Genomic DNA, 14,126 nt, shown 5'->3' on the forward strand with positions numbered 1-14,126 from the left:
CCAACCGTCAAACTTGTTTGTATATCCTTTGAGATCACATATGCCAAAAATCGCAAAAAAAAAAAAAAAAAAAAAAAAAAAAAATCAAAGATCAAATAATAGGTCAAAACTTTTCGATTGTTATAAACGAAAAATCAGGATTTAAAGGTGGTTTTAACTCCGATGTTGATGATTTTTTACAGCTACACTCCTTGACCCTATATGAATATAATGAATGAATTCGATCTTCAATTTAAAATATTTACATTAGTGAATATCACAAAATCTTATGTTATAATTAATGAAAGTATAAATAAACTCCAAGTGTTAGTGAATCTATTGTTTTGATGGGATATGCATTCTACGAAACTAGATTCAACCGTCAAACTTGTTTGTATTACTTCGAGACCGCATACACCAAAAATTGTAAAAAACAAACATTCAGAGATCAAGTAACGGGACAAAACTTTTCAAGGGTTATAAACGAAAAATCATGATTTAACAATAGTTCTAACTTCGATTTTGATGATTTTTTACAACTACACTCCTTGACCCTATATGAATACAATGAATGAATTCAATCTTAAATTTAAAATATTTACACTGGTGAATACCATAAAATCTTATGTTATACTTAATAAAAGTATAAATAAATTTCAAGTGTTAGTGAATCTATTGTTTTGATGGGATACGCATTCTACGAAACTAGTTTCAACTATCCAACCGTTAAACATGTTTGTATATACGTCAAGATTGCATACGCCAAAATTAGCAAAAAAGAAACATTCAGAGATCAAGTGACAGGACAAAACTTTTTAACGGTTATAAAAGAAAAATAACGATTTAATGGTAGTTTTAACTCCAATTTTGATGATTTTTTTACAGCTGCACTCCTTGACCCTATATGAATACAATGAACGAATTCGATCTTCAATTTAATATATTTACACTAATGGATACTACAAAATCTTAAGAAGGTCAACTCAAGAAGAAGAGGAAAACTAGATGAACCAAATAGTAATACAATTTGCTTCTTTGTCATTTGGTGTGTCTCAAAATTCAGGTCTACCACAACAAATGTAATTGGAAAGAAAAACTATGCTTGAATAAACAAGAAAAATAGGGTAAGCACAACGAATGTGTACTTTCGTCGTGCAATGTTGGGAAAAAAACGGTTGAAGTCTTGGTTTGGTGCAAAAAATTTGCATGACGAATATACCACCTCATGCAAATAGTCTTTTGGCGCCAAACCAAGACTTTTACCGCTTTTTTCCCAACATTGCGTGACCTAGGTACACCTTCGTTACACTAAACTGTTTTGCGCGACGTCAGTCTTCGTCACGCAAAGTCTTGTTGCACAAAATGACCTTGCGTGACGCTTAGTTGTCAACATTGCACAAAATGTCCTTGCACAACGTAATTTGCTCCATCGTGCAAGTATGTTTTTGTACTAGTGCTTCTTGATGGAGAGCTTCTTCTCTAGCTTCTTTTTCTCGCTTGCCCAAGATCACTAGCTCCTTCTCCAACTGTTGTAGTTTGAAAAACATCCTACTTGTAGTACAACTAGATGAAGAAGATCCCTTGAGGTCAAGAACCCGACCCGCTCCTAAGCTGTGGAGTTCTTTATCTTTTCATTGCTTGACCCCATCCATCAGCAATTGTAGAGAGACATCTAGATCAGGTGTTAGCTCCTTCATTGGCGTGTCCGGTTGCTGCTGAGAAAGATTGGTGACGTACTAGTCATTCTTTTGCAACATAGAAGCCTACAAAAAAAAAAAATAAATAAACAATAAAGATTATCGATCATAATTTTGAATTTTTTATGTGTAATGAATTTTGAAATTAAAATCTTGAACATAATACTTACATAAATTGTAGTCACCTAATTGCCATAGTTGGCATGCATATGGAAAAATGAACCTTTATCACGTTGTTCCTCTACTCGAAAAATGAGGGGCCAAGAACCAGAGTTATGAACGTAAGACTTCACTTTCCCGTTAGCTTTGTTTCCCAACAATTTCTACTGTAAATTAAACAAGTTAATTAAACTGAAAAAAAAAATTAAACATAAAAAATGGAAAATTAAAATTAAAAAAAAAAAAGGAAAATTAAAAAAAAAAAAAAAACTTTATAGAAATGCCGGACTCTAAAAATGACTGCACAACCACTCCACCCCACTCACCAATCCTCTTTGCAAACTCTAGGGGTGGATCTGTAGAAGCTTCAGCAGGAAATGCACAAGTCTTGTAGTATATGTGCATCTTGGAGTTCCACTCCTTCTATCGCTCAATCCACACCCAGGGTATATACCCTTTTGAACCTTGGTGTTCTATGTCGATGGAGAAGTTGGTCTGAAATAGACAAAAAAAAAAAAAAACAAGTGTGTTAGTTTAAAAAATACATTAAATAAGTAAAAGTAAAAAAAATAATAAACAAAAAAATATTCACATCTACCGAAATCTATCACATCATATTGTCATGTGCCTGTGGGACAACTTCTTTCGTGGAAGAGTGAGCATGGGGCACTTGGTGCGGACGATGGCACCCATGTCGTGAGTGAACAAGCTATTGACTTACTAGCTCGTTTGCTAATGGAATGAGTTGTAATTGACCATGATCCGATTTTGCAATAAGCGGGTGATCTGGTTAGAGGTTACATCTTTACAAATCCCTGCACTTTAACTTTCTTCTTGGTTCAGATCTGAGCATGCCTAGGAAATCAGGGCACCCACCTCGATGCATTAGATGTACTGGTCTTGGCCGTCAACTTGGCAGTGGCTGCCTGGGTGTTGTTGGTTTATTGTACTGTCGGGTCACTTTAAGGTAAAGCGAAGGCAGAACGGCGACTATTGTTGATCAACCATGATGACATCTGTGAAAAAAAAAACACAATAATTTCTACTAGTTTCACATATTTCCTACAAACGCCACATATTTCATAAATTTCATTTATTTCTACATTTTTTACAAATTTCATATCTCCTACAAATTTCACATATTTCCTATAATTTTCACATACTTCTACAATTTTTATAAAATTTCTCTATTTTCCTAGAAATTTCACATTTCTACAACTTTTACAAATTTCCCTATTTTTTCACAAACTTCACATTTTTTTTTAATTCACAAATTTATGTATGTTCCTACAATTTTCACAAATTTCTACATTTTCAACAAATTTACCTATTTTCCAACAAATTTCTACAACTTTTACAAGTACCTTATAATTTTCACAAATTTCTACATTTTCTACAATTTTTCCTGTTTTTCCAACAAATTTCTACAACTTTTACAAATCTCCCTATATTCCTACAAATCTCACAAAGTTCCACAATTTTGATAAATTTTCTCTATCTCCTACAAATTTCCTAAATGTTTAAAAATTTCTATATTTTCCCACAAATTTCACATATTTCCTATTTTCATAAGTATGTACAATATTTTTACAAATTTTCCTATTTTACAACATGTTTCTACAAGTTTTAAAAATTTCCCTAATTTCCTACAATTTTTACCAATTTCCCTATTCTTCTACAAGTTTCACAAATCTTACAAATCTACAATTAATTCTACAATCCTACAATTTCACAAATTCTAAAATTTCACAATCCTAACTTCACAAATCCTATAAATTCTCCTCCAAATATTAAAATCTGAAACCAAAGAGAGATGACTTATAGTTGCCGGAGAAAGGAAGGAAGGAGAGAGCGAAAGGTTCGTCACGATGGAGGAAGGACAGGCCAGAGGAATGATGGTGCAGGTCCGAGATGGATTCTGGCAGAGAGAGAGAGAGAGAGAGTACAGAGAGTACAGAGAGACTAGAGAGAGAGTAAAAGAGAGAGCATAGATAGGGTATAGAGAGTTCAGCACGGTACGAGGACGAAGAAGAAGAGACTCTCGATGTTATAACATATTAAACCTTTGCCTGATGGAATGGTTCATCTAGCAAAGGTTTAAAAATGACACATGTTCAAAAGCCTAAAATTTCGTTAGGCAAAGGTCCATTAAATATGTCAGTGCAGTTTAATTTTTGACGAAAAAATTGGTAGGAAACAAAGTTTGCTTGAAGAACCTTATAAGGCAACCCCTTTACCTGGTGGAAATTTTGATTTTTTGAAAAACAATGTGGGGAGGGGGAAACTTATACATTTGCTTGACGAAAATAATACTGTGAACCAATGAATATATGTACTTTTGCTCCACAACCTACACCCATTCGTTGGGTACACCTCTAAAATTTATTAATTTTTATTTATTTTCAATCTATTAAAAGATCATCTAATTTGATGATCATGTCCCCTTAATCTGTGATTTTACTCTCAGTTAGCGTCCTTAAAAAAATCATCAAAATCGTAGTCGAAATCACCATTAAATCATGATTTTCTGTTTCTAACCGTTGAAAGATTTCGTCCCGCTACCTAATCCCGGAAGTTTGTGTTTGGTGATTCTTAACCTTTGCGATCTCGAAGTATATACCAATAAGTTTGATGATTTGATCGTTCAAATTAGTTTCGTAGACTGCAAATTCCGTCAAAACAATAGATTTAACAAACACTTAGAGTTTATTCTATATTTCCATTAAGTGGAACCTAAGGTTTTGTAATAATCACTAGTGTAAATATTTTAAATTTATGATCAGGTTCATTGTTTGTATTCTTCTTGAGTCGAGGATTGCAGTTGTAAAAAATCATCAAAATCGAAGATGAAATTACAGTTAAATCGTGATTTCCAATTCTAACCGTCAAAGGATTTCGTCCCGTTACCTAATCCTATATATTTTGGTTTTGGTGATTTTTGGTGTATACAATCTCGGAGCATATACAAACAAGTTTGATGGTTGGATCATTAAAATAGTTTCGTATACTGTGTATCCCATCAAAACAATAGATTTAACAAACACTACGAGCTTATTCTATACTTCCATTAAATAAAACGTAAGATTTTGTGGTAACTACTAGTGTAAATGTTTTGAATTTATGATCGGGGTTCTTTCATTGTATTCTTCTAGGGTTGAGGATTGTCGTTGTAAAAAATCATCAAAATTTGAGCTTAAATTACCATTAAATCGTGATTTTCTATTTTTAACCATCGAAGAATTTTGGCCAGTTACCTAATCCTCAAAATTTTCTTTTTGGAGATTTTTGGCATATACGATCTCGAAGTATATGCAAATAAATTTGATGGTTGGAACGAAGAAATTAGTTTCATAGACTGTGTATTCCGTCAAAACAATAGATTCAACAAAAACTTAGAGTTTATCCTATACTTTCATTAAGTAGAGCGTAAGCTTTTTATGGTAACTAGTAGTGTAAATATTTTAAATTTATGATCGAGTTCATTCATTTTATTCTTCTAGGGTCGAACGTAAGCTTTTTGTGGTAACTAGTAGTAAAAAATCATCAAAATCGAAGCTGAAATCATCGTTAAATCCTGATTTTATGTTTTTAACCGTCGAAGGATTTCATCAATACCTAATTCCCAATTTATTTTAATGATTTTTGGTGTATGCGACCTCAGTATATATAAACAAGTTTGATGATTGTATTGTTGAATTAATTTTGCAGACTGCAAAAAGTATCAAAGGAATTGAATACCAAATTGTCCTTCACCTTTGGCTGACGAAATAGTATATATTTTTTTCCCAACAAAACGTAAATCCTAAACCCTAAACCCTAAATCATAAGTTTTACTTTTGCATCACGAACCTTAAATTGTTCGTCATGCAAAAGATGCCATATTACGTAGAAATTTTTTCCTTTAACGCGAAAACTTTACACAATGAAGAACCCTTTTCCTGCCGAACGACATTCGTCGGATAAGGCGTCTGAAGGAACCAAAATGTTGACCATATTTGCCCAACCAATGATTGTTGTTCTACGATAACTAAGTCACAAACTAAGTTTGGGACGATAAGTGAAACTTATAGATACCACATGCATTCTTGGGTAGCTTGATGCATACAAATGTTTTTCTGCATGTATAGGATTGAAGTGTCGTTTCAGTCCTATGGTATCTGCAAAGTAATGATGTCTTATTTGAATTAAGCTAATTAAGTTATTTTATATAATTATATTAGCTATCCTTATTAGACTAAATAGAGAGCATAGATCATAAATATTGAGAGAACTCTCATATGTTTTAGTAAGAAAATACTTTGAATGTGTTAAACAATTTCTGAGTGAGTTCATATGCTTATTATGTTCCTAAAAGATCTGCTCCGTGTTTCAAATCTTTCGAAGGTTTCATCACAATCCCATACAATCCCATATCTTGAGATTGTGTGCACGATTTTCATCATGGAGAAAGACGATGTAGCAACTTGTAAGTCCTAAGAGTCTTGGAGGGTGTTCTTGGGTGCTAGGCTTAAGTTGCGTCATGGTGTTTGTGTAAGTCTATTAGGTGACCCTAGTAAAGTTATTTTTCTCATAGTGGATTTGTTTCACTGGTTGTGTGTTCAAGACGATTCCCCATGTGTTGGAGTTTTACTTCGCCAAATCTTGGTGCACTGTGATTTAGATTATTGTAGTTTACTTATTTGTGTAACATAATTGATATTTGCTTTCTGTCCTACACTGATTATTACATGTATTCACTCATTACACTTGTTGATCAACATATTCTTTTTTTTTCATTGCATACTTGATCAGCGTGATTAACAATTGGAAAAATTAGTATTCAATCCCTAGACACTAGTGATTCTTGATAAAAACATTATTGGCTTTAAAATTTTGATCGCAGTTCTTTGATTTATATCCATGCCATATTTTAAGATTAATCAAATTCCATATCAGAGTTTACTTGTTTATTATAAAAAAAAAACTCATTTATTGATTTCCTTTTATGTCACTGATTCTGTTTAGGATAACTGATTATTTTCATAATTTGAGAGATTTTATTGCAGCTAGATGTCCCTAAATAGTTTCGTCTCGTTTATCGTTTGATTGAATTAATCCATCTTTTATTAGAATCATGGGTATTGTTGAAAACTTACCTAGTTTAAATCTGATTGTGTAAATCCTAGATTATATTTGATTCTAGTTATTATTTTCTCTATGGACTTGTATTCCTTGTGGATGAATGATCTCTTCTCCATCTTATTACTATAAATAAAGGCACTACATAGGAGGGAATAACACACACATTCCCCTCCAATTCTACAAACACATATCTCTCTCTTTTCTCTCCTTGCCGCCAGCCCCTTTCCTATTGTCAGATAAAATAGGCTAAAATAGGTTATAACACGTTATCAGCACGCTCCTACAACTGCACATAGGAATCTGATGTGGAAGTTTTATGCATCACACCAGTTCATCCATGTCATCACACAATTAGGTTCTTCCAAAATAATGGTTTTTATCTAGATATTTTTTTTAGCCCTAATAGCATGAGCATTCACCATAATACATGACCCAACTTTACGTTTTTCGAATTTTAGATTCTACATAAATTGTGTATGCATTATATTCATAATTGTTGAATTATGTGAATTTGACATTTCCATAAATTGCATCAAATATATGTTCATTCATTAAACTACTTGATTAAATATGCATGTATTGAATTAAAATTCCATAATCTGGAATTAAGAAAGAAAAAAAATTAGGGTTTTGTTAGAAAACCCTCCCCGTCGCATGATGAGTCGTCGGCTTCGACGGATACCCACACCCAGTGTTGTTGGGGTGGCCTGAAGATCCCAACCGAGCCCTAACGGGCCTCAGATTCCATTCGGTTCATTCACACAAGACCTTTGTTTTTTGGCCTACTTGTGCCAAGAGTTTTGACCCACATCACCAGCCCTTTGGGCTTTAGCGATAGCCCAGCCTGAGAACCAGTTGAGCCTATATGGGCTTCTACTGTTTCTCACATGCACTGCATCACACAAGATCCCAACTTCTACTGGTATATATGTGTGCCGCACCGAACCCCAGCTTCTCTGGTGTATCCATGCTCTCGTGTCTGCATCACAGCTCATATGTGCCCTTCACATGCCTTTATTTTGGGCTTACGCATGCAGCCCACTTATTTTATGATGTTGGGCCAGCTTGCATGCTCGGCCCAAGACCAAACCTGCCTAATATTTGGGCCTGGGACGCACAACACCTATTTGATTAGCCCATTCGTGGGATTTGGCCTATTATTTTGGGCCCCGAGTTTATTCGCCTAATTATTTTAGGCCCAATGGGTTTTATAATTTTAGGTCCAATGGGTTTCATAATTTTTCACCCACACTTGAAATTTGGCCCGAAGTCCAAATAATTAATTCAATTATAATCCTAGACCCGAAGTTCTATTTGCATATTTTCTTGTTGCATATTTTTGTGTATATATTTGCGTTTGTATGTAGGAACATATGAACCTGAAGTTCATAATTATTTCGAAACCTGAAGTTTCTAGAAACATGCCTTGTTTGAAAACCTGAAGTTTTCCTTAAAAACATCACCTATTAAAACCCGAAATTTTTTCATGCAAATTTTAACCAATACATGTCTATTAGAACCTGAATGTTCTACTCTTATGTGAATGGATTGATATTTTTCTCTATTGCACTAACCACATCTTGTCCATCTATTTTGTGATAGGAACATGTTGAATTTGAACAAACTCGACTTCACCGTTTTGGAGGTCTCTGGAAGAAACTACCTCAAATGGGTCCAAGATGTGAAGTTCCACCTCACTACAAAGAATTTGCGTCCTGCCATTGAAGATGAGACGGACAACCGGTTGGCAAAGCTGAGAAAGCCATTGCTATGATCTTCATTCGAAGACATATTTATAACGCCCTGCAAACCGAGTACCTTGCCGAGGAAGATCCACGAGCACTATGGGTCGCTTTGGCCGATCGTTTTGATCACCAAAAGTACATCTTCTTGCCTGAAGCAAGACATGACTGGCAACATTTATGCTTCCAAGACTTTAAGTCTGTGAATGAATATAATTATGAAGTTTGTCGAATCCGATCACTTCTCAAGTTTTGTAACGAGACTTTGACCGAAGATGATCTTCTAGAGAAGACTTATTCAACCTTCTCTGCTACTAATATTCTCCTGCAACAACAATATAGAGCTCAAAAGTTCACTAAGTTTTCATATTTGATCTCTAATTTACTTCTCGCTGAAAAGCAGAATCAGTTGTTGATGAAGAATCATCAAGCTCGACCTACTAAGGTGACTAATGTGCCTAAAGCACATTATAGTATGAACCAACACCCAAAACGCCAAAAGAGGTGTGGTAGGGGCAGCCAGAAGCCACCCCATCAAGGTCAACAGAGTCAATGCCCATCTAAAAGAGGAAACAAAGCCCAGAAGAACCTTAAGCTCGCTCCTAATGCCCCAAACTTCAAGAATTAAGGCGAAGCACCTGAAATTTGGATGCAAACATGTGCTATCATTGTAGTTCAAATGACCATTGGTCCCGTGTTTGCTGAGCTCCCCAGAAGGTTGTAGCTGAATATCATTCTTGTCGTAAGAAGTATGAATCAAACTTTGTGCAAGTGGACAAACTGAAGAGTACCAAGATAAAGGTTTCTGACTTTCAAGAGGATACCACCCCTATGGAAGATTAGAATCTTAGACATAAGCTATTTTTTTAGTTGAAATAGACAATGGGGCCGAAATCCACAGGAGTGGCCGAACCCTCCTTATGTTTTTGGTGAAATTTTGAACAGTTTTCCTTTATGTTTGGATTATTTGTTGGTGATTTGTTTTTGGATATTAAGTTTTTAATTAATATCCATCCTTGAATACTTAAAATTATTTTGAATGGATATTTTTTTAAGAACTTTTATGCATGTGACCAATTCAAATTAATTTTTCATTCTAGGTATGACTAGTGGGGAAGTTAGTTATTTAGCAAATAGTGCAACCACACACATCGTTTTGCGTGAAAGCATCTATTTCACTAACTTCATATCTAAGAAGGCACATCTAACAACCCTCTCAAGCCTATCCAACTTGATCGAAGGATACAGTAAGACATGTATAATGTTGTCTAATGGTACAATTTTGACCATTGATGAGTCACTTTATTCTCTGTGTTCCGGAAGATGTTGAGTTTTAAGGACATTAGAGATCATAATTAACATGCTGAAACCCACGTAGAAAACGGAGTTGAATTTATGTGCATAAGTTTCTACGAATATGGCCAGAAACGTATTTTAGAGAAGATGGAGCGTATCCCGAGTGGTTTGTATATTACGACCATACGCCCCATAGAAAGCCACTATGTGGTCGACCCTACCTCTGGGACCGCGCACGAAATTACACTTTGGCATGATCGTTTGGGACACCTTGGACGAATAGCGATGTGCCATATCCTCAAATCATCACACAGGCATCCACTAACCAGAAGTTTAGGTTCGATTCAAAGAATTGCATGTCAAACATGTTCTATAGGAAAGCTTATTACTAAGCCTTCTTATGAAAAGATTCGTTCGAATCCTCATATTTTTCTATAAAGGATAAGGAATACATTTGTGGACCAATTCCATGATGACCATTTAGATATTTTATGGTTTTGGTTGACACTTCCACACGTTGAGCTCAAGGCTTACCACCCTGATTATCTGATCAAATCTATTTGATTGGATAATGTTGGAAAATTCACATCTAAAACTTTTGATGACTATTGCATGTCGGTTGGGTTTGAAGTTGAACATCCAGTACCCCATGTTCACACCTAGAACGGCCTGGCAGAAGCATTCATTAAGCGCTTACAAACGATTACTCGATCGTTGGTCATACGTACCCAGCTCTCGATCACTGCTTAGGGCCATGCAATATTGCACACAACCATGTTAATCCGCTTAAGGCCTGTTGTGACCCAACCATATAGCGCCATTCAGTTGGTTAACGGATACGAACCCAACATATCGCATCTGTGCGTTTTTTGTTATGCGGTCTATATGCCGATTTCACCACCCTTATGTACAAAAATAGGGCCTCAGCGAAGGATAAGAATCTATGTCGGATATGATTTTCCTTCGATCATTCGTTACTTAGAACCTTTGACAGGCGATCTGTTTACCGCTTGTTTTGTGAATTGTCACTTCTACGAGACAGTTTTTCGTCGTTAGAGGGAGATAAGAACGTCAGAGTTCTTGAAGAATGACGCAAATTATCATGGATGACTCCCAATTTGTCTCATTTAGATCCCCACACCGCTCAGTCTGAAACTGAAGTACAACATATATTAAATCTTCAGAGCATAACTCACAGCATGCCAGATGCTTTCACCAATCTAGCGCGAGTGACAATATCACATATTCAAACTATGAATGTGCCTACAAAGATGGATGTACCAAATGTATGACAGACTTCCCTCCTGGAGATCCGGGACGCCAACTTTGGTGATCCACGTACATTAGGGGCTAGCCAATCATCTGCCCCTCAACACAAGCGTGGCAGACCTCTTGGTTCAAATGATTCACACCCACGCAAGAGGAAACCCACAACATAGGCACCTGAAAAGCCTACTATGAATTCAACTGTTGCTTACTCATTCTATCCAACTCCTGAGGAAATTCTAGATTACAGAAGCATCCTTGAAGAGATGAATCCACCTCCCGAGAATCGTGAAATTTCGGTCTATTATGCTAGCTTAGATGATGTATGGTGTAGAAATGAAATGATTATCGATGGTGCATTAGCTACTGAGATCATGTTGAGCGATGGCATTGAACCCCATTCTGTTGATGAATGTCAACGTAGAACCAATTGGTCAAACTGGAAACAAGCAATCCAAGTGAAACTCGATTCGCTTATGAAACGTAAGGTGTTTGGACCCGTAACTCTTACTCCTTCACATGTGAAGCCCGTTGGCTACAAATAGGTTTATGTTCAGAAACGTAATGAAAAGAATGAAATTATGCATTACAAAGCTCGTCTTATTGCGCAAGGCTTCTCACAATGCCTCAGGATTGACTATGACGAAACTTATTCACTCGTTATGGATGTGATTACTTTTTGCTACCTTATCAGTTTGGTAGTTTCCGAAAAACTAAGTATGCAGTTAATGGATGTAGTAACTGCGTAACTCTATGGAGATCTTGATACGGAAATTTATATGAAAGTTCCCGAAGAACTTACATTGACTGGATCAAATATTTCCAAACCTCGGAACACATTCTCAATTTCTGCTGAGGCGTTCACTCTATGGTTTGAAGTAATATGGAAAAATGTGGTATAACCGTCTGAGTGAGTATTTGACTACTCAAGGATATGTGAACAATGAACTATGCCATTTTGTGTTCATTAAGAAGTCGTATTTCAGTTTTGCGATAATTGCAGTGTATGTTAGTGACATGAACTTTATCGGAACTCCTGAAGAGCTCGCAAGAACTGCTTCGCACCTGAAGTTAAAATTTGAGATGAAAGATCTAGGAAACACTTGATACTATCTTGGTCTCGAGATAGAGCACTGTTCAGATGAAATCTTAGTACATCAATCGAATTACACCTAGAAGGTGTTGCGCCGCTTTAACAAAGATAAAGCAAAGCCTTCGAGTACTCTTATGGTCATTCGATCGCTAGATGCAAAACGAGATCCCTTCTGTCCGAATGAGGATGATGAAGAGATTTTGGAGCCTGAAGTTCCTTATCTAAGTGTAATAGGCGCTTTATTGTACTTAACTCAATGCACTAGACCCAACATCTCTTTCGTTGTTAATCTTTTGGCAAGATACAGTAATGCATCAACATGCAGACATTGGACTGGCATTAAAGACATTTTTCGCTACCTTAAGGGTAATACGGATTTGAGCTTTTTCTATCCCTATAGATCATCGAGTGATGCCACACCCCTTGCTTCTCAAGTCAATTCTCGTCTTGTTGGTTATGCCGACGCAGGATACTTATCTGATTTGTACAAGGTGCATTCTCAAACGGGTTATGTCTTTGCCACTTCGTCTAACCATATTGAAATTCTCACCTTACATGAAGCAACTCTAAAATGCTTTTGGTTGAGAGCACTTGTGGGCCATATTCAAAGCTCATGTGATTTTTACCCCGTTGTTGACGTCCCGACGACGATCTATGAAGACAACGCATCATGCATCTAAAAGCTCAAGAAGGGTTACATCAAATGAGACAACACCAAGCACATTGCGCCGAAGTTCTTCTTCTCACATTAACAACAAGAGAATAAGAAGATTGAAGTCACATAAATCCGTTCACAAGACAATATGGCCGACCTCTTCACCAAATTACTACCGAAGGCGATGTTTCAGAAACTTGTTCAAGAAATTAGTATGCGTAAACTTTCTGAGTTGTAACATTGCTAGTTCTCTTTGGAATTATGTCAAACTCAGGGGGAGTATTCTGAAGTATACTTGCTTGATCTTAATGTACTCATTTTCTCTATGATTAGGAGCATTTTTCCCACTGGGTTTTTGCTACCTAACTAGGTTTTGACAAGGCACCCACCTTGGGTTAATCATATCCCTGATGACGTCCTGTAGATGTTTCTTTTGACTTTGCATTACTCACGCATTTTTCCTTAGACTATGGATTTTGTCCCTACTCGGATTTTTGCCATAGCCTTAGGGTTTTTTAATGAGACTTACTTCCTTATGCAAGTTCCTATCTTATTGAGAATAACGGTGTTCTCAGAATCAGTGCCGACGAGTTGACTTTCTCAACTTCTACATGATGCTGAATCTACCTTGAGTATTTAAATACTCAAGGGGGAGTGTTGTAAACTTTCCTAGTTTAAGTGTGATTGTGTAAATCCTAGATTAGATTTGATTCTAGTTATTCTTTCCTATATGGACTTGTGTAAATCCTAGATTAGATTTGATTGAATAATACACACATTCCCCTCCAATTCTACAAACACATCTCTCTCTCTTTTCTCTCCTTGCCACCAGCCCCCTTCCCCTTGTCAGATAAAATAGGCTACAACAGGTATATTATAATTTCTAGAACGCATATGGGTACTTTTTTTTGTTTTTTTTTTAAATCTAAATGGGTACATTCTTTTGAAATTTATAACTATGAATAACTACGAACAATTGTAGTCATCTAATTATACAGGTACTTTGTTTTTATAAAAAAAAAACAGAAAAAAATGTAGGGGTACAAACATATTTAAACATTTTTCTTTTGGAAAGATGTTGGAACTGTACCATAATTATACATGGCAAATATATGGTA

The sequence above is a fragment of the Malus domestica genome, chromosome 14 (assembly GCF_042453785.1).
Source record: "Malus domestica chromosome 14, GDT2T_hap1".
Classification (NCBI taxonomy): domain Eukaryota; kingdom Viridiplantae; phylum Streptophyta; class Magnoliopsida; order Rosales; family Rosaceae; genus Malus; species Malus domestica.